This window comes from Oncorhynchus gorbuscha, unplaced genomic scaffold (genome assembly GCF_021184085.1).
Source record: "Oncorhynchus gorbuscha isolate QuinsamMale2020 ecotype Even-year unplaced genomic scaffold, OgorEven_v1.0 Un_scaffold_552, whole genome shotgun sequence".
In the NCBI taxonomy this organism is placed as follows: domain Eukaryota; kingdom Metazoa; phylum Chordata; class Actinopteri; order Salmoniformes; family Salmonidae; genus Oncorhynchus; species Oncorhynchus gorbuscha.
In genome coordinates, this window is record NW_025745383.1 from 432,572 (window position 1) to 456,581 (window position 24,010).

The following is a 24,010-nucleotide window of genomic DNA, read 5'->3' on the forward strand; positions in this document are numbered from 1 at the left end:
GAGTCCACTAAGCAAGCTGGTCTCTGTTCACAAACACACAGAGCCCCAGGACAGCAGCACAATTAGACCCAACCAAATCATGAGAAAACAAAAAGATAATTACTTGACACATTGGAAAGAATTTACAAAAAACAGAGCAAACTAGAATGCTATTTGGCCCTAAACAAAGAGTACACAGTGGCAGAATACCTGACCACTGTGACTGACCCAAACTTAAGGAAAGCTTTGACTATGTACAGACTCAGTGAGCATAGCCTTGTTATTGAGAAAGGCCGCCGTAGGCAGACCTGGCTCTCAAGAGAAGACAGGCTATGTGCTCACTGCCCACAAAATGAGGTGGAAACTGAGCTGCACTTCCTAACCTCCTGCCAAATGTATGACCATATTAGAGACACATATTTCTCTCAGAATTCGAAAACAAACCCAATTTTGATAAAGTCCCATATCTACTGGGTGAAATTCCACAGTATGCCATCACTGCAGCAAGATTTGTGACCTGTTGCCAAGGCCTTGGCGCCCAGCTGGCCTGAGGTTTAAGGGTTAGGGGTCAAGGACGGGGTTAGTATTAATAAGTGTATCCTACCCAGCATTGGCGTGAGCCTTGGCCCCCAGCTGGCCTGAAGTTAGGGGTCAAGGACGGGGTTAGTATTAATAGGTGTATCCTACCCAGCATTGGCGCGAGCCTTGGCCCCCAGCTGGCCTGAGGTTTAGGGTTAGGGGTCAAGGACGGGGTTAGTATTAATAAGTGTATCCTACCCAGCATTGGCGTGAGCCTTGGCCCCCGGCTGGCCTGAGGTTTAGGGTTAGGGGTCAAGGACGGGGTTAGTATTAATAGGTGTATCCTACCCAGCATTGGCGCTAGCCTTGGCCCCCGGCTGGCCTGAGGTTTAGGGTTAGGGGTCAAGGACGGGGTTAGTATTAATAAGTGTATCCTACCCAGCATTGGCACGGGCCTTGGGCCCCCAGAAAGGCTCAGGGTTCTCCTGGAAGCGGGTGAGGTGGCGACGGCGAGACTGGGGATTGGCATCCTCCCTCACATCAAAACACGCCTGTAGACTAGAGAGAGAGAGAGAGCGCGAGAGAGGAGAGAGAGGGAGGAGAGAGATGGGGGAGAGGGAGGAGAGAGATGGGGGAGAGAGGGAGGAGAGAGATGGGGGAGAGAGGGAGGAGAGAGATGGGGGAGAGAGGGAGGAGAGAGATGGGGGAGAGAGGGAGGAGAGAGAGATGGGAGAGAGAGGGAGGAGAGAGATGGGAGAGAGAGAGGGGGAGAGAGAGGGGAGAGAGATGGGGAGAGAGAGGGAGGGGGAGAGAGATGGGGGAGAGAGGGAGGGGGAGAGAGATAGGGGGAGAGATATGGGGGAGAGGGAGGAGAGAGATATGGGGGAGAGGGAGGAGAGAGATATGGGGGAGAGGGAGGAGAGAGAGAGGGAGAGAGATGGGGGAGAGAGATGGGGGAGAGAGATGGGGGAGAGAGAGGAGAGAGATATGGGGGAGAGGGAGGAGAGAGATATGGGGGAGAGGGAGGAGAGAGATATGGGGGAGAGGGAGGAGAGAGATATGGGGGAGAGGGAGGAGAGAGATATGGGGAGAGGGGAGAGAGGGGGGAGAGAGAGGGGGAGAGAGAGGGGGAGAGAGATGGGGGAGAGAGATGGGGGAGAGAGGGAGGAGAGAGAGGGAGGAGAGAGAGGGAGGAGAGAGAGAGGGAGGAGAGAGAGAGGAGAGAGATAGGAGAGGAGAGAGATAGGAGAGGAGAGAGATAGGGGAGAGAGATAGGGGAGAGAGATAGGGGAGAGAGATAGGGGAGAGAGATAGGGGAGAGAGATAGGGGAGAGAGATAGGGGAGAGAGATAGAGAGATGGGGAGAGAGCAAGAAGGGGGGACACAGGACATACCTTTTCCTAATATCCATAATCTTATTCATCACTACATTATACCATCTCTATGTTAAACTGTACTGGCATCTTCATCTCCCAGGCAGTTGGTTCAGTCCCAGACTTACATGGGTTCAGTATTGAGGATGTGGTGAGCAGGGCTGCTCTCTGACAGTCTGTCTCTCTTCACTGGATTGGACTTTTCCTGCAGGATACAACATAACCACCACATACTGTCAAATCTACACCCGGATTGGGACTTTTCCTGCAGGATACAACATAACCACCACATACTGTCAAATCTACACCCAGATTGGGACTTTTCCTACAGGATACAACATAACCACCACATACTGTCAAATCTACACCCAGATTGGGACTTGGACTTTCAGTTTCATCCCATATTGAAATGGTTCCCATGGTGCATTGTGTCTTACCCAGCATCGCATGACGTCCCAGAGGACCCTGGGAGGAGCATCCGTCTTTAGAGCATTCTTACAGGCATGAGACAAGGACACCCTGTGGCCTGCATGAAGCAGAGCCGACCTGGAGAGAGAGAGAGAGAGAGAGAGAGAGAGAGAGAGAGAGAGAGAGAGAGAGAGAGAGAGAGAGAGACAGGGTGAGTGAGTTCAAGGATAGAGTTGTATTTTATGTAATCAGACAGGACAGTCTTATATGAGAGGGAGAGTAGGACCTGAATTGGAGCAGAGGGGGAGTGCTGCAGTGTATAGTGCTGCTCAGGTTGTCCACTGTGTAGTATAGAGGCACATCCTCCAGCTCCTGGACACACAGACAACAGTTAAAGTTTGGACATTACACCTGGCTCATCTTAGGCAGACTTCAGATCAGCTTGCCATTTCTCTTCTTACCCAATCCTACCATTAAGGGTCAGAACCCCAACCTAACCTCAGATCAGCTGACCCTTTCTCCCAATCCTACCATTAAGAGTGAGAACCCCAACCTAACCTCAGATCAGCTGACCCTTTCTCCCAATCCTACCATTAAGGGTGAGAACACCAACCTAACCTCAGATCAGCTGACCCTTTCTCCCAATCCTACCATTAAGGGTCAGAACACCAACCTAACCTCAGATCAGCTGACCCTTTCTCCCAATCCTACCATTAAGGGTGAGAACACCAACCTATCCTCAGATCAGCTGACCCTTTCTCCCAATCCTACCATTAAGGGTGAGAACACCAACCTAACCTCAGATCAGCTGACCCTTTCTCCCAATCCTACCATTAAGGGTCAGAACACCAACCTATCCTCAGATCAGCTGACCCTTTCTCCCAATCCTACCATTAAGGGTGAGAACACCAACCTAACCTCAGATCAGCTGACCCTTTCTCCCAATCCAACCATTAAGGGTGAGAACACCAACCTAACCTTGGATCAGCATCAATGGAAGAATCTCAACTGCATACTCCTCACCTCCGCTCTCCTCGCCTCCTTCTCAAAACCCATTGGAGGAGAAAGAGAAGTCCCTCACCTCTGACCTTCTCCTCCAATGGGTTGAGGAGGAGAGCAGCATGCAGTTGAGAAAAGGTCCCCCATGTCTTATTCCATGTAATATAAAGTGTATTTCAGACTGCTTCTTGTAGACCTATGACCCCTAACCTCTCACCTCTGTGACCATGCTGAGCATGCCCTCTAACCTCTCACCTCTGTGACCATGCTGAGCATGCCCTCTAACCTCTCACCTCTGTGACCATGCCCTCTATGACCCCTAACCTCTCACCTCTGTGACCATGCTGAGCATGCCCTCTATGACCCCTAACCTCTCACCTCTGTGACCATGCTGAGCATGCCCTCTATGCGACGGGCGGTTCCAAAGCGGGACGGGTTCCCAGACACGGCAGATAGAACCTTCTGAACGAAGCTCACGTCATGGAGGGCCTCACCCCAGATAGGACCACCCAGCTACAGAGGAGGAGGGAGAGACGGTGTCAGAGAGAATGTGTGAGAAAGTAAGAGACAAAGTGTGTTTGAGAGTGTGTGTGTGTGTGTGTCCTCACCTGGTGTCTGTGTCCACAGTGTTCACACTCTGCTCCGACCGGCGGTCCAGTGGCTGCAGAGTACTTTATACTGAAACACACAGAGAGAAACATTAACACACACAAGTTGCCCAACTCGACAGGAATAACCCACATAGAGAAATAGTGTCTTACTGGTTTCCCTGAGTCGTCCTCTTGCCCAGTCGTTGTAAGTGGAACGAGCCACAGCCAACACAGTTATACACCAACGCTTGTTTACTGAAACACAACATCAGGTGTAATGTCATCATATCTTCAGAATAACAACTTTACAGTCCGTTATGAAGACTTCATGTCTAGATAAAGTGTTGTGTTACGGGGTGTGTGTGTGTCCATACCTTGCTGAGTTTTTGACCATGGCCTGTCCAGTGTGTACCCTGACAAACACTCGTATGTAGAAGTCCACACTGACACAGAGCAGGGGGTGGATGTACCGTTGGTACACACCAGCTCTCTGGTCCAGACTGTGTAGGATGATACGCAGAGCCTGGGGGAGGAGGGAGAAGAGGAGGGGGTGGCGAGGGAGAAGAGGGGGAGGCGACGAGGGAGAAGATGGGCGTGGAGACGAGGGAGAAGATGGGGTGGCGACGAGGGAGAAGATGGGGTGGCGACGAGGGAGAAGATGGGGTGGCGAGGAGGGAGAAGAGGGGGAGAAGAGGGGGTGGCGAGGAGGGAGAAGAGGGGGGTGGCGAGGAGGGAGAAGAGGGGGTGGCGAGGAGGGAGAAGAGGGGGTGGCGAGGAGGGAGAAGAGGGGGTGGCGAGGAGGGAGAGAGAGGGAAGGTGGCGAGGAGGGAGAAGAGGGAAGGTGGCGAGGGAGGGAGAAGAGGGGGTGAAGGGGGTGGCGAGGAGGGAGAAGAGGGGGGGGTGGCGAGGAGGGAGAAGAGGGGGGTGGCGAGGAGGAGAAGAGGGGGGGTGGCGAGGAGGGAGAAGAGGGGGTGGCGAGGAGGGAGAAGAGGGGGGTGACGAGGAGGGAGAAGAGGGGGTGACGAGGAGGGAGAAGAGGGGGTGACGAGGAGGGAGAAGAGGGGGTGGCGAGGAGGGAGAAGAGGGGGTGGCGAGGAGGGAGAAGAGGGGGGTGGCGAGGAGGGAGAAGAGGGGGGGGTGACGAGGAGGGAGAAGAGGGGGTGGCGAGGAGGGAGAAGAGGGGGGTGGCGAGGAGGGAGAAGAGGGGGGTGGCGAGGAGGGAGAAGAGGGGGTGGCGAGGAGGGAGAAGAGGGGGTGGCGAGGAGGGAGAAGAGGGGGTGGCGAGGAGGGAGAAGAGGGGGTGGCGAGGAGGGAGAAGAGGGGGGGTGGCGAGGAGGGAGAAGAGGGGGGTGGCGAGGAGGGAGAAGAGGGGGGTGGCGAGGAGGGAGAAGAGGGAAGGTGGAGAAGGAGGGAGAAGAGGGAAGGTGGAGAAGGAGGGAGAAGAGGGAAGGTGGCGAGGAGGGAGAAGAGTGAAGGTGGCGAGGAGGGAGAAGAGGGAAGGTGGCGAGGAGGGAGAAGAGGGAAGGTGGCGAGGAGGGAGAAGAGGGAAGGTGGAGAAGGAGAGTTAAGAGACAAGCTACACAGCAGGGACTAAACTCTCAAACTTCTATTCCAAATGTATTCACACAACTTCCCTAAATGTTCGTTCTACTACACATATTATTCCAACAAGGTTTTTCTTGCATCCAGTTTTTATTTTACCCCCTTTTCTCCCCAATTTCATGGTATCCAATTGTTAGTAATTACTATCTTGTCTCATCGCTACAACTCCCATACGGGCTCAGGAGAGACGAAGGTCACTTGCATCCAGTTGTGGTTGAAAATACACGCTGCTGGAATACAGTTTAGCCAAGCCTTCCTCACCATCTCATGACAGTACTTGGCTTTGATGGAGACAGAGCCGTATTTGCTGTAGCAGGTCTCCCCACTGTTACCAGCCATCACAGCCATGTCAGTACATGTCACACACAACAGACCTGGGGGAGAGAGAGACATTTTTAGTAAAACCACACTGGAAAACGCACTCAGTGTATCTGTTGCTGACTCATAAACATGTTAAGTTAAGCAGAGAGAATAACTGACGGACATCTACGGACCTCCTTCACCGACAGCCTGGACGGCGGCATCCAGGAAGGGGGCGGGGCTTCCGTAGGGGTCCAGGTCTATGACATCATAGCGGTCCTTCTTCCCCCGCATCTCATACATCAGCATGCTGGAGGCAGAGAGGGAGACAGGGGGGGATTAACATGATGGAGGAGGGAGGGATTAACATGCTGGAGGAACAAGACGGAGAGGGATTAACATGATGGAGGAGGGAGGGATTAACATGCTGGAGGAACAAAACGGAGAGGGATTAACATGATGGAGGAACGAGGGATTAAGATGGAGGAACAAGACGGAGAGGGATTAACATGATGGAGGAACGAGACAGGGAGGGATTAACATGATGGAGGAAAGAGACAGGGAGGGATTAACATGATGGAGGAAAGAGACGGGGAGGGATTAACATGCTGGAGGAAAGAGACGGGGAGGGATTAACATGCTGGAGGAAAGAGACGGGGAGGGATTAACATGCTGGAGGAAAAACGAGACGGGGAGGGATTAACATGCTGGAGGAAAAACGAGACGGGGAGGGATTAACATGCTGGAGGAAAAACGAGACGGGGAGGGATTAACATGATGGATGAATGAGACATGGAGGGATTAACATGGAGGAACGAGACAGGGAGGGATTAACATGATGGAGGAATGAGACAGGGAGGGATTAAGATGATGGAGGAACGAGACAGGGAGGGATTAAGATGATGGAGGAATGAGACAGGGAGGGATTAAGATGATGGAGGAATGAGACAGGGAGGGATTAACATGGAGGAATGAGACATGGAGGGATTAACATGGAGGAACGAGACAGGGAGGGATTAACATGATGGAGGAAAGAGACAGGGATGGATTAACATGATGGAGGAACGGGACAGGGAGGGATTAACATGATGGAGGAACGGGACGGGGAGGGATTAACATGATGGAGGAACGAGACGGGGAGGGATTAACATGGAGGAACGAGACAGGGAGGGATTAACATGGAGGAACGAGACAGGGAGGGATTAACATGGAGGAACGGGACAGGGAGGGATTAACATGCTGGAGGAGAAACGAGACAAGGAGGGATTAACATGCTGGAGGAGAAACGAGACAAGGAGGGATTAACATGCTGGAGGAGGAACGAGACAAGGAGGGATTAACATGCTGGAGGAGAAACGAGACAGGGATGGATTAACATAATGGAGGAACGAGACAGGGAGGGATTAACATTGAGGAACGGGACGGGGAGTGATTAACATGATGGGGGGCAGAGGTTAGGAGAAAGAGGTGGATCAAAAGAGAGGTAAAGAGGGAGAGACTGAATAATAGGGAGAAAAGATAAATGGAGAGGGATAGTTTGACTTCGAGAAGACAGTCTGAGTGTGTCAGTGACCATAGATAAACAAATAAAGAGGAAAATGAGAAGAAAAGAATGAGATACATGAAGGAGAGAGCGAGACCAACCTGGCATCTCTCTGGCTGGCCTGCAGTAGGTGTGTGACTCCGTTGTGCTGGGCATTGCGGGCGATGAGGGCAGCAGCCTTGGCTGAGAAGTCGTTAGCCGTGACGCTACGTAGACCAGGCACCTCCAGAGCAAACCTCACAGAGCGTAGGCCAGACGCTGCCAGACCCTCCAGCACACGCAGACCATTCTGGATGGAGAACGGTAGGGTTAGATCACAAACACACTGGCAGACCATTGTGGAGAGAGGAGAACGGTAGGGTTAGATCACAAACACACTGGCAGACCATTGTGGAGAGAGGAGAACAGTAGGGTTAGATCACAAACACACTGGCAGACCATTGTGGAGAGAGGAGAACGGTAGGGTTAGATCACAAACACACTGGCAGACCATTGTGGAGAGAGGAGAACGGTAGGGTTAGATCACAAACACACTGGCAGACCATTGTGGAGAGAGGAGAACGGTAGGGTTAGAACACCAACACACTGGCAGACCATTGTGGAGAGAGGAGAACGGTAGGGTTAGATCACAAACACACTGGCAGACCATTGTGGAGAGAGGAGAACGGTAGGGTTAGATCACAAACACACTGGCAGACCATTGTGGAGAGAGGAGAAACGGTAGGGTTAGATCACCAACACACTGGCAGACCATTGTGGAGAGAGGAGAACGGTAGGGTTAGAACACCAACACACTGGCAGACCATTGTGGAGAGAGGAGAACAGTAGGGTTAGATCACAAACACACTGGCAGACCATTGTGGAGAGAGGAGAACGGTAGGGTTAGAACACAAACACACTGGCAGACCATTGTGGAGAGAGGAGAACGGTAGGGTTAGAATACCAACACACTGGCAGACCATTGTGGAGAGAGGAGAACGGTAGGGTTAGAATACCAACACACTGGCAGACCATTGTGGAGAGAGGAGAATGGTAGGGTTAGAATACCAACACACTGTCAGACCATTGTGGAGAGAGGAGAACGGTAGGGTTAGATCACAAACACACTGGCAGAACATTGTGGAGAGGAGAACAGTAGGGTTAGAATACCAACACACTGTCAGACCATTGTGGAGAGAGGAGAACGGTAGGGTTAGAACATGGATGCACACACACGCTTTTTCATACCTTACAGCGCTCCCCCACTGAAGCAGTTACGACTGGCTCCTCTCCTCCTTCCTCCCCCTGTCTGCATCTCTGTCTCCTCTTTCTTCTCGTCAGCTAGATTGACCACCACCCTCTCCTTCTCCCCTGGCACTACCACCTTCACCCCCCTCCGGGCCATCTGCTCCCGGGCAAACTCTGTAACCACCGCACACCTGGAGAGAAGGGGGGCAAGACGGAGACATGAGATGAAACAGCTAGCTACCATAGCCTGTACCTGTGATGAACAACCAGCTAGCTACCATAGCCTGTACCTGTGATGAACAACCAGCTAGCTACCATAGCCTGTACCTGTGATGAACAACCAGCTAGCTACCATAGCCTGTACCTGTGATGAACAACCAGCTAGCTACCATAGCCTGTACCTGTGATGAACAACCAGCTCGCTACCATAGCCTGTACCTGTGATGAACAACCAGCTCGCTACCATAGCCTGTACCTGTGATGAACAACCAGCTCGCTACCATAGCCTGTACCTGTGATGAACAACCAGCTAGCTACCATAGCCTGTACCTGTGATGAACAACCAGCTAGCTACCATAGCCTGTACCTGTGATGAACAACCAGCTAGTTACCATAGCCTGTACCTGTGATGAACAACCAGCTCGCTACCATAGCCTGTACCTGTGATGAACAACCAGCTCGCTACCATAGCCTGTACCTGTGATGAACAACCAGCTCGCTACCATAGCCTGTACCTGTGATGAACAACCAGCTAGCTACCATAGCCTGTACCTGTGATGAACAACCAGCTAGCTACCATAGCCTGTACCTGTGATGAACAACCAGCTAGCTACCATAGCCTGTACCTGTGATGAACAACCAGCTAGCTACCATAGCCTGTACCTGTGATGAACAACCAGCTAGCTACCATAGCCTGTACCTGTGATGAACAACCAGCTAGCTACCATAGCCTGTACCTGTGATGAACAACCAGCTCGCTACCATAGCCTGTACCTGTGATGAACAACCAGCTCGCTACCATAGCCTGTACCTGTGATGAACAACCAGCTCGCTACCATAGCCTGTACCTGTGATGAACAACCAGCTCGCTACCATAGCCTGTACCTGTGATGAACAACCAGCTCGCTACCATAGCCTGTACCTGTGATGAACAACCAGCTAGCTACCATAGCCTGTACCTGTGATGAACAACCAGCTCGCTACCATAGCCTGTACCTGTGATGAACAACCAGCTCGCTACCATAGCCTGTACCTGTGATGAACAACCAGCTCGCTACCATAGCCTGTACCTGTGATGAACAACCAGCTAGCTACCATAGCCTGTACCTGTGATGAACAACCAACTAGCTACCATAGCCTGAGCCATATTTATTGTACCTTCATTTAACTAGGCAAGTCAATAAAGAAGGAATTCTTAATTAATGACGGTCTACATGTAAAGCCCCCCTATACTGAACAAAATTATAAACTCTACATGTAAAGTGTTCCATGAGCTGAAATAAAAGATCCCAAAAATGTTCCATACGCACAAAAGGCTGACCTCTCAAAATGAGCACAAATTTGTTTATATCCCTGTACCATCCTTTGCAAAGATAATCCATCCACCTGACAGCTGGCATATCAAGAAGCTCATTAAACATGATCATTACACAGGCGAACCTTGTGCTGGGGACAATAAAAGGCCACTCTAAAATGATCCTGAGGCAATTTGGATGCACAGAGATACCGTGATGAGATCCTGAGGCAATTTGGATGCACATAGATACCGTGATGAGATCCTGAGGCAATTTGGATGCACATAGATACCGTGATGAGATCCTGAGGCAATTTGGATGCACAGAGATACCGTGATGAGATCCTGAGGCAATTTGGATGGACAGAGATACCGTGATGAGATCCTGAGGCAATTTGTCGTGCCATTTATCTGCCGTCATCACCTCATGTTTCAGCATGATAATACACGGCCCCATGTCACAAGAATCTGTGCACAATTCCTGGAAGCTGAAAATGTCCCAGTTCTTCCATGGCCTGCATACTCACCAGACATGTCAGCCTTTGAGCATGTTTGGGATGCTCTGGGTCGATGTATACGACAACGTGTTCCAGTTCCCACCAATATCCAGAAACAGGCCACAATCAACAGCCTGATCTACTCTATGCGAAGGAGATGTGTCGCACTGCATGAGGCAAATGGTGGTCACACCAGGTACTGACTGGGTTTCTGATCCACACCCCTACCTTTTTTAAAGTATCTGTGACCAACAGATGTATATTTGTATTCCCAGTCATGTGAAATCTATAGATTAGGGCCTAATTAATTTACTTCAATTGACTGATTTCCTTGTATGAACTGAAACTCAGTAAACTCTTTGAAATTGTTGCATGTTGCAGTTATATTTTTATTCAGTGTAAATACATGGCTCTGACTATAGCTATACTTTCTTCACAGATTCAGCTCTACATAAGCCATGTTGAATGCAGTTTCTTCAACTGAAGGCTAACAGACCCATAGGAAAACATCCAAATTGCAATGTATGCATATATCCCATAATATGTCCAGGGACAAGGTATATGTTGACAATGCAGCCTTGAGCTGAATGTTGGGCCAGCTAAGGGATAAAAGACCATTAGGGGTGTATTCGTAAGTGCACACCAAAGCAAACTGTGTGAGAGTTTCTATTGGACAAGTTCAGGTAGGTCCCTCTGTTTCATTTACTTCCTAGTGAATAAGCCCCATCAGTCAAACTCACGTCAGATCTCTGTTGAACTCCTGCACAGGGTTGTAAAACACCTCGTTGGCACTGGGAAACAATATGGCTGCCTTGCCCTCCCTGACAACTGTCTCCCTGGCAACAACCCCGTTGTCGGGGGCATCTCCTGGTCAGGTGTTAAGGCAGCTGGACTTGGGTTCAAGCCCTCCATTGGGGCTCCAGAAGTAGGGGGCTGAGGCTTGGTGTCTACCCCAGACAGGGTGGTGTTAACTTGTGGATCCTGAGGGGCCCTGAGGGGCTCCATGGTTCTCAGTCCCCTGTAGGCAACACTGCCAACTGTCCTTTGAATCCTCTGGTGGGTGAAGGGTACAGTTAAGAGGGGGAGTAGCCGAGCAGTGATGATCAGCATAGGGCACTTCTCAGTCCTGGAAGAAATGACAACAATGTGTTATAACGGTCACAGTTGTCACACACAGACATTGATCATGACTATCAGTGCCATTACATCAGACGAAGGCGTCTACTGTCCGGGGGAGTTTTGTTAAGAGACCAGATGCTCGGTCTGAAAATTAACACGCATCGCTTGCGGTGTACAGTAAGTGTCATTTGTTTAATTATTTTGATGTCATATGAAAGTCATGGGTTTTATGTTTCTAGAACCATATTGCATCTGAGAATCGATTCACGTTTAGATGGAGTATATATGTCAATTATACCTCTGAAAATAACATAGGTCTCCTTAAGGACCTTAAAGGAGTCAAGTTAAGAGTACATATTGGGCTAGGTTTTTTATTATTTTATTTAAATTGTACCTTTATTTAACTAGTCAGTTAAGAACAAAGTCTTATTTTCAATGAGGGCCTAGGAACAGGGGCAGAACGACAGATTTGTACCTTGTCAGCTCGGGGATCTGAACTTGCAACCTTTTGGTTACGAGTCCAATGCACTAACCGCTAGGCTACCCTGCCGCCCCAGGTTACACAGTACTGATGGGAAAACATATATTGGTTCGACTTGGGGCTCTTCCTCCACAGTTTAGACCAGAGCATGAACTGACAACACACAGACTGTTAGCTAAACCATGGTTTGAAGCAAAGATGATCCATAACGTTACTGATGCCTGAGCTGAAGTCAGAGTAGCTTGCTAAGGTAGCACGCTAGCTACATAAACCAGGGCGCACCCCCTTCAATGTAGTCAGAGCTTGTTTTGTCAGAGAGAAAGAAAGACACCAGCAATCTAACTAACATGAACATTTACACCATAAAAGTTATGATAAAACACTTGCAACTTTTACATGCTGACACCGGCTAAGTTCACAATGCTAGCTAACTGACTGCATTGAAATGAACCGAAGCGCTAACTAGCTAGCTACCGGTATTTAGCTATCAAGTAAGATAAAAACGATTACCTTATCTGCGGCGCACTTTCCCAAGTTGACAACTTAAAATGTAGCTGTATTTGATGATTATGGATATTTACTGTATGACAACGGTAATAACTCACTAGCTATTTGTTGCAAAACTCAAGTTAACACATGGACGCAGATATGCATGGACCACAACTACAGAAACCCGCAGAACCAAACAGAAAGAGGTAAAAAAGGCGTTTCGAATTCTTCTTCTTCGCTGAGGTTTAAGGGCGGTTAGTATCTAATACATGCTGCATTACCGCCACCTACTAGACTGGATTACAACTCGCTTCTCCTTTGCTTGAAAACAATCCATATACAAATACCCTACCATGCAACACTACACTCACTAAAAAATAATTTTAAAATATCACCACCCTACTCCACTATGTAAATGTTTTTAGTCCTACCTCAGGCCAACAACCTGAAAGGATGGGACACCACCACAACACACCCTGTAACTCTGATGTCACGTCTCACACACCCAAATACCTCTCTGCAGCTGCCACCACAACCTACATTTGCTGTGACTTACATTCCATCCCTGCAGTACAGTTGAACCATTACTATAAATGCTACAAATCCAGGCTCACTGAAACATATAACACTTGTTGGCCTATCCATCTGTACAGGTACAGATCTACTACTCACACCACTCCTCTCAGGATTCTTCCATCTGTAATGGTACAGATCTACTACTCACACCACTCCTCTCAGGATCCCTCCATCTGTACAGGTACAGATCTACTACTCACACCACTCCTCTCAGGATTCTTCCATCTGTAATGATACAGATCTACTACTCACACCCCTCCTCTCAGGATCCCTCCATCTGTACAGGTACAGATCTACTACTCACACCCCTCCTCTCAGGATCCCTCCATCTGTACAGGTACAGATCTACTACTCACACCCCTCCTCTCAGGATCCCTCCATCTGTTCTGGTACAGATCTACTACTCATACCACTCCTCTCAGGATCCCTCCATCTGTACAGGTACAGATCTACTACTCACACCCCTCCTCTCTCTGTACTGGTACAGATCTACTACTCACACCCCTCCTCTCAGGACCCCTCCATCTGTTCTGGTACAGATGTACTACTCATACCACTCCTCTCAGGATCACAAAGCAACAAAGCATCCTTCACTCATGCAGCCAAACATACCCTCGTAAAACTGACTATCCTACCAATCCTTGACTTCGTTGATGTCATTTACAAAATAGCCTCCAACACCCTACTCAACAAATTGGATGCAGTCTATCACAGTCCATCCGTTTTATCACTAAAGCCCCATATACTACCCACCACTGCGACCTGTATGCTCTCGTTGGCTGGTCCTCGCTTCACATTCGTCGCCAAACCCACTGGTTCCAGGTCATCTATAAGTCTTTGCTAGGTAAAGCCCCGCGGCAGGGTGGTTGGAGCGTTGGGCTAGTAACCGAAAGGTTGCAAGTTCAAATCCCCGAGCTGACAAGGTATAAATCTGTCATTCTGCCGCTGAACAAGGCAGTTAACCCGCTGTCATTGAAAATAAGAATTTGTTCTTAACTGACTTGCCTAGTTAAATAAAGGTAAAATAAAAAAATACAATAAAATCTCAGCTCACTAGTCACCATAGCAGCATCCACCCAGAGCACGTGCTCCAGCAGGTATATTTCACTGGTCACCATAGCAGCACCCACCCAGAGCACGTGCTCCAGCAGGTATATTTCACTGGTCACCATAGCAGCACCCACCCAGAGCACGTGCTCCAGCAGGTATATTTCACTGGTCACCATAGCAGCACCCACCCAGAGCACGTGCTCCAGCAGGTATATTTCACTGGTCACCATAGCAGCACCCACCCAGAGCACGTGCTCCAGCAGGTATATTTCACTGGTCACCATAGCAGCACCCACCCAGAGCACGTGCTCCAGCAGGTATATTTCACTGGTCACCCCCAAAGCCAATTCCTCCTTCAGTCACCTTTCTTTCCAGTTCTCTGCTGCCAATGACTGGAACAAACTACAAAAATCACTGAAGCTGTAAATTCATATCTCCCTCACCAGCTGTCAGAGCAGCTCACAGATCACTGCACCTGTACATAGCTCATCTGTAAATAGCCCAACCAACTGCCTAATTCCCAAACTGTTATTTATTTTTCTCCTTTACACCCCAGTATCTCTACTTGCACATTCATCTTCTGCACATTTACCATTCCAGTGTTTAATTTCTATATTGTAATTATTTTGCCACCATGGCCTATTCATTGCCTTCCCTCACTTATCCTACGTCATTTGCACACACTGTATATAGACTTTTTCTATTGTATTATTGACTGTATGTTTGTTTATTCCATGTGTAACTCTGGTCGAAATTGACACACAAAAAAAGTGTCATAAAAACAAAATGTGCCCTGGCATCATCAAAAAGACCTGCTCCGACACTGTCAACATATCCTGTGTTTGGCCGCCGTTCCTTCCAGTTCTCCGCTGCCAATAAATGGAACGAATTGCAAAAATCACTGAAGCTGGAGACTCACATCTCCCTCTCTGACTTTAAGCATCAGCTGTCAGAGCTGCTTACCGATCACTGTACCTGTACACAGCCAATCTGTAAATAGCACACCCAACTACCTCATCCCCATATTGACATTTAGCTTTTTTCTCTTTTGCACCCCAGTATCTCTACTTGCACATCATCATCTGCACATCTATCACTCCAGTGTTAATGCTAATTGTAATTATTTAGCCTCCATGGTCTATTTATTGCCTTACCTCCCTAATCTTCTACATTTGCACACACTGTATGTAGACTTTTCTATTGTGTTATTGACTGTACATTTGTTTATATGTAACTCTGTGTTGTTGTTTATGTCGCACTGCTTTGCTTTATCTTGGCCTGGTCGCAGTTGTAAATGACAACTTGTTCTCAACTAGCTTACCTGGTTAAATAAAGGTGAAATAAACAATCATTTTAAAAAGAATAATTCTGATCCCCAGCCCCATGGGCATCCCTACATTCCTTTGTCTCATGCCCTTCTGCACACTTCTCACACCTAGGAACCTCCCTCCTACACACTGCTGCCACATGTCCATAAGCTTGACCCCTGTAACAATGTAATGTATTCGGCACCAAAGCTTGTACAGGACAACTTATATAACCTCACATCACTTTGTCAGGCAAAGACTCAACATCAAAACTCAAAAGAACAGACAATGACACTTGTGTTTCACTACTCACACCCCCGTCTGCGTCGCACCAAACACGAGCATCACAAACACCCCGGGGATCTTCCCCTTCATTTAGTCAACTTTGACATTTACTGCTACCCCAGTAATCACTGCTTTCAATGGCGCCCTTTTCTTGAGAGCAAAACAATTCACATTTCTTGCCCCCACATTTCAAATGAGAGAAGAAAATGCATATAGAGTACCACAGTATGAGTCATAATACCCATAAAACCTAGCGGTCTAACAGGGAAATGGTTCCACCGGGTATTTTTCCCATTGTTTTTTTTTTTTAGAAACACTTAAAATACGGGCTGTGTTTTGTGTAGGCCTACCCTGGCATGATGTTTTGATAACTATGGAAATCTCTCGAGGACAAGGTGACTTTTATCAATATTTTCACCTGTATTTACCCCCCAAAAATGAACTGCTAATTGCTTGCTAATAAAGAACTACAAATGCCATATCTGGACGAGACTGCCGAATCGAGGCAAAGGTAACAATCTTTGGATTCACCTGTATAATGTTAGCTAAATGTAGTAATTAATCAATTGGCAACATGTCTTTAAATTGACATTTCTGTGAACTGTCTTGTGCAAGTTTTAAATTGACACATTACCTGTTAGCAAAGGTGTCAGCTAGAGATGACGTGCAGGAGCTTGCAGGGATTTGTAGTCTTGTACGTCTACTTTGATGCTAATAAGCATTTTCGTATCAGAGACTACTATGTTGATAAAAGTCACCTTGTCCGACAGATTTACATGGTTATAAAAATGTCTCGCCAGGGTAAGCCTACAGGAAACACAGACCTTATTTGTGTTTCTCAGGGTAAGCCTACAGGAAACACAGACCTTATTTGTGTTTCTCAGGGTAAGCCTACAGGAAACACAGACCTTATTTGTGTTTCTCAGGGTAAGCCTACAGGAAACACAGACCTTATTTGTGTTTCTCAGGGTAAGCCTACAGGAAACACAGACCTTATTTGTGTTTCTCAGGGTAAGCCTACATGAAACACAGACCTTATTTGTGTTTCTCAGGGTAAGCCTACAGGAAACACAGACCTTATTTGTGTTTCTCAGGGTAAGCCTACAGGAAACACAGACCTTATTTGTGTTTCTCAAGGTAAGCCTACAGGAAACACAGACCTTATTTGTGTTTCTCAGGGTAAGCCTACAGGAAACACAGACCTTATTTGTGTTTCTCAAGGTAAGCCTACAGGAAACACAGACCTTATTTGTGTTTCTCAGGGTAAGCCTACATGAAACACATACTTTATTTGTGTTTCTAAAATCCCCTATGGGGGGAACATTTATGGTGGGAAAATGATTGGAACCTTTTCCCTGTTTGACCACTAGGTTTTATGGGTATTATGACACCTCCACTGTGCAGCTCTATATAGAGTTACTAATTCTATGAGAGAAATCTCAGAAATGGGTCATATTCATTCTGCACCAAATGGACTGAAACAGGGAGAGATTCATTAGTTTTTCGTGTTTCATTGCAAAACATTTTGCTAAGGTGTATTGTAATGAACATGTCTTTTGTAATGGAAAGACAAAGGACAGAGCGGTCATTCATCTGGCGGTTTGACTACTTTCCATGCCTTGAATGTGCAAAGAATATATTTTTTTAAGTTACCTGAAAAGCCTTAATTTAACAGGCCTAAATGTGATACTGTAGATCAAAGTAGTGTTTTAATGTTGTTGTTTTATTATGTTTCCATTGCAGTCATATGAGGCGCATGATGGGATTAGGAGGCAAGAAGCAATAAAATGTTGGCGATGAGATGCCTCATTTTTTCACGTTTTCGTCATCTCTGGCACTGTATGCAGCAGCATGTACGTGACAATTATCATCGCCATCATGATTCCAAGTGATACCCTGAACGCGTCAGGGCTAGAACATTTATAATACGTATGATTAAACAGAATTATGAATTGTTATGAAATTATTAATTATCATTATTTAACATCTAACGCGGGAGGTGGCGCTCGTCTAACATTATGGCCATGATGAAGAAAGATTCATTTTGACAGTAAGAAAGAACTGTATCTAGGCAGCTCTATAGCTTTTCCCATTGCTTGAATGCAGATGGTAGTTTGTACTCTATGCGCGTACTATAGACGCCTAGGGGCTCACCTGAGAAGTCTAGACATACGAAAATAGCACATTCAGCACCCGCAGCGAGCTCTGAATCCAACCCGGAGGGAGATTTAAGCGTTTACCGGCGGCTTCCCGTCGATCTCCACTCTGAATCACCAGTCAACTGGGCTGTCTGGACAAGAGGGAGTCCCACAGGTATGGGAGAGACGGACAATGTGTGTGTGATTTGAATTGGGCAGTTGGTGGAGACCGACAGGGGCATCCGGGTTGGTTGGGGACGCTTTCTGTCTGAGAGATCGGTTAGCTCTGTGATCTTTTCCTCCACCTCTGGGTACCGTTTTGGGCTCCCTCGACAGCTCTGTGCTCTGCTTCTCCACCTGTGCTGTGCTCACACACTGAATGGCTGCCTGTAGAGAGGGAGAGGACCGAACGCTTCTGCACTACTCCATTGAAACACTTTCCAACGGAATATAGCGAGGGGGGTGAGTTTTACCAGGGTTCACCGGGGTCAGAAAGGACACGGGAAGTCGTCGAGGTGTTTGCGGCGGCTAGCTGTTGTGAAGTGGCTCTTCTTCGGGGAGGAATTGAGAGCGGTACCGTGTGAGTTTTTTGGGGGAGTGGGCGGGTTAGTTAGCTATTGTTTTTGGGAAGGTGTGTGGTGGGGGATGGGCTGAGTTGGAACACCGAACAGCAGCACCAACAAAACTTTAACCACTTTAGTGGCTATATAGTTACCGTCTATGCTTCACACTCACACTGCGGGTTGTCCAGTCTGCCTTTTAACGGTGAGTTCACAGCAATCCGCGTTCTCTCGCTCTTTATTCCTCAACTTTTGAAACGCGGCCGGGTTTTACCTGGATGTTTCGTTGAAGAGTGACATCTTCCCAGTATAATGAGTCTACGCCTAACAAAAATGGTTAATGCGATTGGGGGTTTATGTACATCGCGTGTTGTCGTTAACTGGTTGAATTGGTGTCTTGGCTGGCAGGAACTCATAGGCTAACAGCTAAATCACCACTCGCTGCAAGCACGCATGGTTCCGTCTGACTCGCTCCCCCAGATGCTTGCCTCCGTTTGTCCCGGATTGACCTGTTGAGTGTTGACCGGAGACCACCCCCAAGCTACCTCCCAAAAATAACTCAAATATTTATATATTCTGATTTTTACTAAACGAAACTTTAATCGGATGATCAATTCTTTCGGGGGACAAATAATTAATTTAGGTGATAACTCAGCTTGCGCCGGGTTACGTTATGCGATGGGCTAACCCCAAATAAAAAGTACAGTGTATCTTAGTAGCTGGCCTAGAGGCCCAAGGAGGTAACTCTAACCGACAGCACTGGCACAGAGTGGGGGCGAGAGCGGCGGGGGATGCGAACTCCTGAATATTTTATTTGTTCTACTATTTTTGTGACAGAATTCGTGCCGTTGTCTTTTAGCTAGTTTGATAGAGCAAATGAAGGGCTGCATCGATATAAACAGAGAGAGAGAACCGGTGATCAAGTATTTTTTTTGTTATCCAACCGTCCGCTCTTTCCGTCGCCCCCCGGTCCGTGCCAAGCCCGAGCGCTCCGCATCTCACGGGGCAAAGATACGGGCACTAAACGGGGCAGCTCTCTCTGCCCACTCCGTCTGGCCGTTCTACCGCTGTTCAGGCCTCTCGTCTTCCCTTGGCGGACGCCGACGAGACTCTCCCGCTACCCTTCGATGTGAGATTGAGCTATTAATGATTGATCGATGTACAGTATATTCCGTTTAAAGTTAATATTATTCGTGCTCTTGGGAGGCTAGCTACATAATATAGCCACATGCCGGTTGATGCAAAGTAGATTTCTTCATTTTTGACTCTTTAAAGCAAATGTTTTCAAGTAAATAAGCAAATTCGTTTACTTGACAGTGTTCAATTGATGACTTGGACGTTCAAGAATTTGACATTTTAATTTGGTTAACATCAAATTAGCATTAGCGTTTAGCTTGCTATTTGCTAACTGTGGCTACCCTTTCACCTCCCAAACCAGGAAATTGAATATCATAGTATTTGATTGATTGTTGGCTACAGCCATGCCTATCATTTATATCAAAAATAGTTTTACATTCGTATTTGATTGCTGAATGTGCGCTTATTCATTGATCTTATATGCTTGTACAAAATACAAAATAAGGTGGCATCAGCAAAATATAACATTTAGTTTCTTAATAACCTGTAATATAATCATGTCTGACTAATCGTTTTGTGGTGTGTGTTGTTTTCTAATGTTACGGCTGGGGGGTGTTGTTGAGGTTGATTGAAGTATACATGTTTTTTCTTTCATTAATGTAAAACTTCAATTCAGATGGCAAAATATGGAATTTAATTCTGATGATGTAATATTAGGGACAACCCTCACATAATGTGACATAAACATTGTGTGGTGGTGACGTGTGGCCATTTAATGTTACTGGTAGGTAGAGGGTTAGAGGTCAAATCAGTTAAATGAATTGCCTTTATGTTCTTAGATGGTGTGTCCCCAGAGGAAATGGAACCTAATGTGATGATGGGTTTAGGTGGTCGTTTTGATTGGTTCTATTCTGCATTCCTCCAATCAAAATTAAGCATTATGTTCTCAATTTGATGACAAGGAAATGTCCCAGGCTAAATATAAAGTTCAACCTGTTTTAATTGTTAGTTGTGAGAATAATTATTGAAACGTTGAAAGCGTGCTCTCTTATCTTGTGCAGTGGCAATAGGTAAATTGTTATTCTTTCTCTGTTTATATAGTTTTTAATGGAGAAATAGATGTATATTAACTTACACAGATACAAATGTGTATGCAAAGAGCAAGGCCATAGATCTTAATTAGCCACGGTCCTAGGAAATAAAAAAAACATTTGTTTTTAGGCTATTCCATGGGATATTTTCCTTCAGTTGGCACTTGAGTAAGCTGCCTTTAAGGACAACCATATAGGTCCGTTCATTGTTTAATCGTATGAGTGTTGATGAAATGAGCTTTGCTTGACCTTGCTATTAAATAGGCCTAATCCCCATCGGAGTGTTTTCTATTAGCCTAGTGGCTCATGGTCGTGGCCTTTCCATTGATTCCCAGTCACATGTGGTTCATTACACAGTTAGTGCTCTAAAAATCATCTAAATGAAAAGGTATCATGGTGTCTTATGTGCCGCCAGTCAGTTAAAGTTGTGGTTGTCTTCTTCAATGCAAAGTCTCCAAAAAGGATGGAACACTTTTTAAGGGTTCTTTGTGGAGAGGCAAGTTTGACAGCTATTCCTTCTACGTGTGATCTGACACATCAAGGCTGGATGGCAACAAACCAAACAAAACTGAATAATTATGTAATGGAGTTCTGCTGCCTTTTTCTCTTGTCTGGTTCAAAAACAAAACAACGAAGTAGGACAAAAGCTAGTTACCCACCGCAGAATTGGAAAATGTTTATTTTAAATGAATGAGACAAACTTATTTGGCTATTTTTTTTAATGAGTTCTCTTTCTAGTGCTCCTTATTAAAGGTGCATTAGTCATCCGTCTATCCCCCTCCCTCCCATCATTTTCCTTATTTCAATCCCAGTCTCTCCCTTTTTCCTTCTCCCTCCCCTCCCCCTTTCTCGCCTCTCCAGTAAACAACAACAAACAGGAAGTGATCCATAACATATACCGTACATGACATTTCTCTCCCTGCTATTGGACCCTGTGGTGCTGGGCTAGAGCGTTATGGCTCAGACGCAACAGATGACGACCCCTAACTTTGGAGCCTACATGACATAGACAAGACCTAATATAACATTTCTCTCCCTGCTATTGGACCCTGTGGTGCTGGGCTAGAGCGTTATGGCTCAGACGCAACAGATGACGACCCCTAACTTTGGAGCCTACATGACATAGACAAGACCTAATATAACATTTCTCTCCCTGCTATTGGACCCGGTAGTGCTGGGCTAGAGCGTTATGGCTCAGACGCAACAGATGACGACCCCTAACTTTGGAGCCTACATGACATAGACAAGACCTAATATAACATTTCTCTCCCTGCTATTGGACCCTGTGGTGCTGGGCTAGAGCGTTATGCCTCAGACGCAACAGATGACGACCCCTAACTTTGGAGCCTACATGACATAGACAAGACCTAATATAACATTTCTCTCCCTGTTATTGGACCCTGTGGTGCTGGGCTAGAGCGTTATGCCTCAGACGCAACAGATGACGACCCCTAACTTTGGAGCCTACATGACATAGACAAGACCTAATATAACATTTCTCTCCTTGTTATTGGACCCTGTGGTGCTGGGCTAGAGCGTTATGGCTCAGACGCAACAGATGACGACCCCTAACTTTGGAGCCTACATGACATAGACAAGACCTAATATAACATTTCTCTCCTTGTTATAGACCCGGTAGTGCTGGGCTAGAGCGTTATGCCTCAGACGCAACAGATGACGACCCCTAACTTTGGAGCCTACATGACATAGACAAGACCTAATATAACATTTCTCTCCTTGTTATAGACCCGGTAGTGCTGGGCTAGAGCGTTATGCCTCAGACGCAACAGATGACGACCCCTAACTTTGGAGCCTACATGACATAGACAAGACCTAATATAACATTTCTCTCCTTGTTATAGACCCGGTAGTGCTGGGCTAGAGCGTTATGCGACGCAACAGATGACGACCCCTAACTTTGGAGCCTACATGACATAGACAAGACCTAATATAACATTTCTCTCCTTGATAGACCCGGTAGTGCTGGGCTAGAGCGTTATGGCTCAGACGCAACAGATGACGACCCCTAACTTTGGAGCCTACATGACATAGACAAGACCTAATATAACATTTCTCTCCTTGTTATAGACCCGGTGTGCTATTATGACCCAGATGACGACCCCTAACTTTGGTGACATGACAAGACCTAATATAACATTTCTCTCCTTGTTATAGACCCGGTAGTGCTGGGCTAGCGTTATGCCTCAGACGCAACAGATGACGACCCCTAACTTTGGAGCCTACATGACATAGACAAGACCTAATATAACATTTCTCTCCTTGTTATAGACCCGGTAGTGCTGGGCTAGAGCGTTATGCCTCAGACGCAACAGATGACGACCCCTAACTTTGGAGCCTACATGACATAGACAAGACCTAATATAACATTTCTCTCCTTGTTATAGACCCGGTAGTGCTGGGCTAGAGCGTTATGCCTCAGACGCAACAGATGACGACCCCTAACTTTGGAGCCTACATGACATAGACAAGACCTAATATAACATTTCTCTCCTTGTTATAGACCCGGTAGTGCTGGGCTAGAGCGTTATGCCTCAGACGCAACAGATGACGACCCCTAACTTTGGAGCCTACATGACATAGACAAGACCTAATATAACATTTCTCTCCTTGTTATAGACCCGGTAGTGCTGGGCTAGAGCGTTATGCCTCAGACGCAACAGATGACGACCCCTAACTTTGGAGCCTACATGACATAGACAAGACCTAATATAACATTTCTCTCCTTGTTATAGACCCGGTAGTGCTGGGCTAGAGCGTTATGCCTCAGACGCAACAGATGACGACCCCTAACTTTGGAGCCTACATGACATAGACAAGACCTAATATAACATTTCTCTCCTTGTTATAGACCCGGTAGTGCTGGGCTAGAGCGTTATGGCTCAGACGCAACAGATGACGACCCCTAACTTTGGAGCCTACATGACATAGACAAGACCTAATATAACATTTCTCTCCTTGTTATAGACCCGGTAGTGCTGGGCTAGAGCGTTATGCCTCAGACGCAACAGATGACGACCCCTAACTTTGGAGCCTACATGACATAGACAAGACCTAATATAACATTTCTCTCCTGTTATAGACCCGGTAGTGCTGGGCTAGAGCGTTATGCCTCAGACGCAACAGATGACGACCCCTAACTTTGGAGCCTACATGACATAGACAAGACCTAATATAACATTTCTCTCCTTGTTATAGACCCGGTAGTGCTGGGCTAGAGCGTTATGCCTCAGACGCAACAGATGACGACCCCTAACTTTGGAGCCTAC

The 24,010-nt window shown here is 47.1% G+C and overlaps 1 protein-coding gene and 1 pseudogene across 2 annotated transcripts in view; one reads left to right on the top strand and one right to left on the bottom strand.

The window, feature by feature from the left end:
* LOC124018623 overlaps positions 1–18,274 on the bottom strand; it is a 21,309-nt pseudogene extending 3,035 nt beyond the window's left edge. Inside the window, exons 1-14 of the transcript XR_006835648.1 lie at positions 18,012–18,274; positions 11,291–11,676; positions 8,541–8,731; positions 7,415–7,602; positions 5,965–6,080; positions 5,732–5,844; positions 4,243–4,391; positions 4,040–4,123; positions 3,887–3,956; positions 3,657–3,791; positions 2,566–2,651; positions 2,309–2,417; positions 2,000–2,076; positions 937–1,056 (exon numbers count right to left, since the gene is read on the bottom strand). The product of XR_006835648.1 is annotated as a tRNA (guanine(26)-N(2))-dimethyltransferase-like (transcript). The remainder of the gene's footprint in view (positions 1–936; positions 1,057–1,999; positions 2,077–2,308; positions 2,418–2,565; positions 2,652–3,656; positions 3,792–3,886; positions 3,957–4,039; positions 4,124–4,242; positions 4,392–5,731; positions 5,845–5,964; positions 6,081–7,414; positions 7,603–8,540; positions 8,732–11,290; positions 11,677–18,011) is intronic.
* The window catches only part of LOC124018634 (nucleus accumbens-associated protein 1-like), a 15,319-nt gene continuing 9,538 nt past the window's right edge, over positions 18,230–24,010 (top strand). The window contains 1 exon segment of the mRNA XM_046333973.1: positions 18,230–18,575. The gene's annotated coding sequence lies outside the window, so the exon portion shown is untranslated.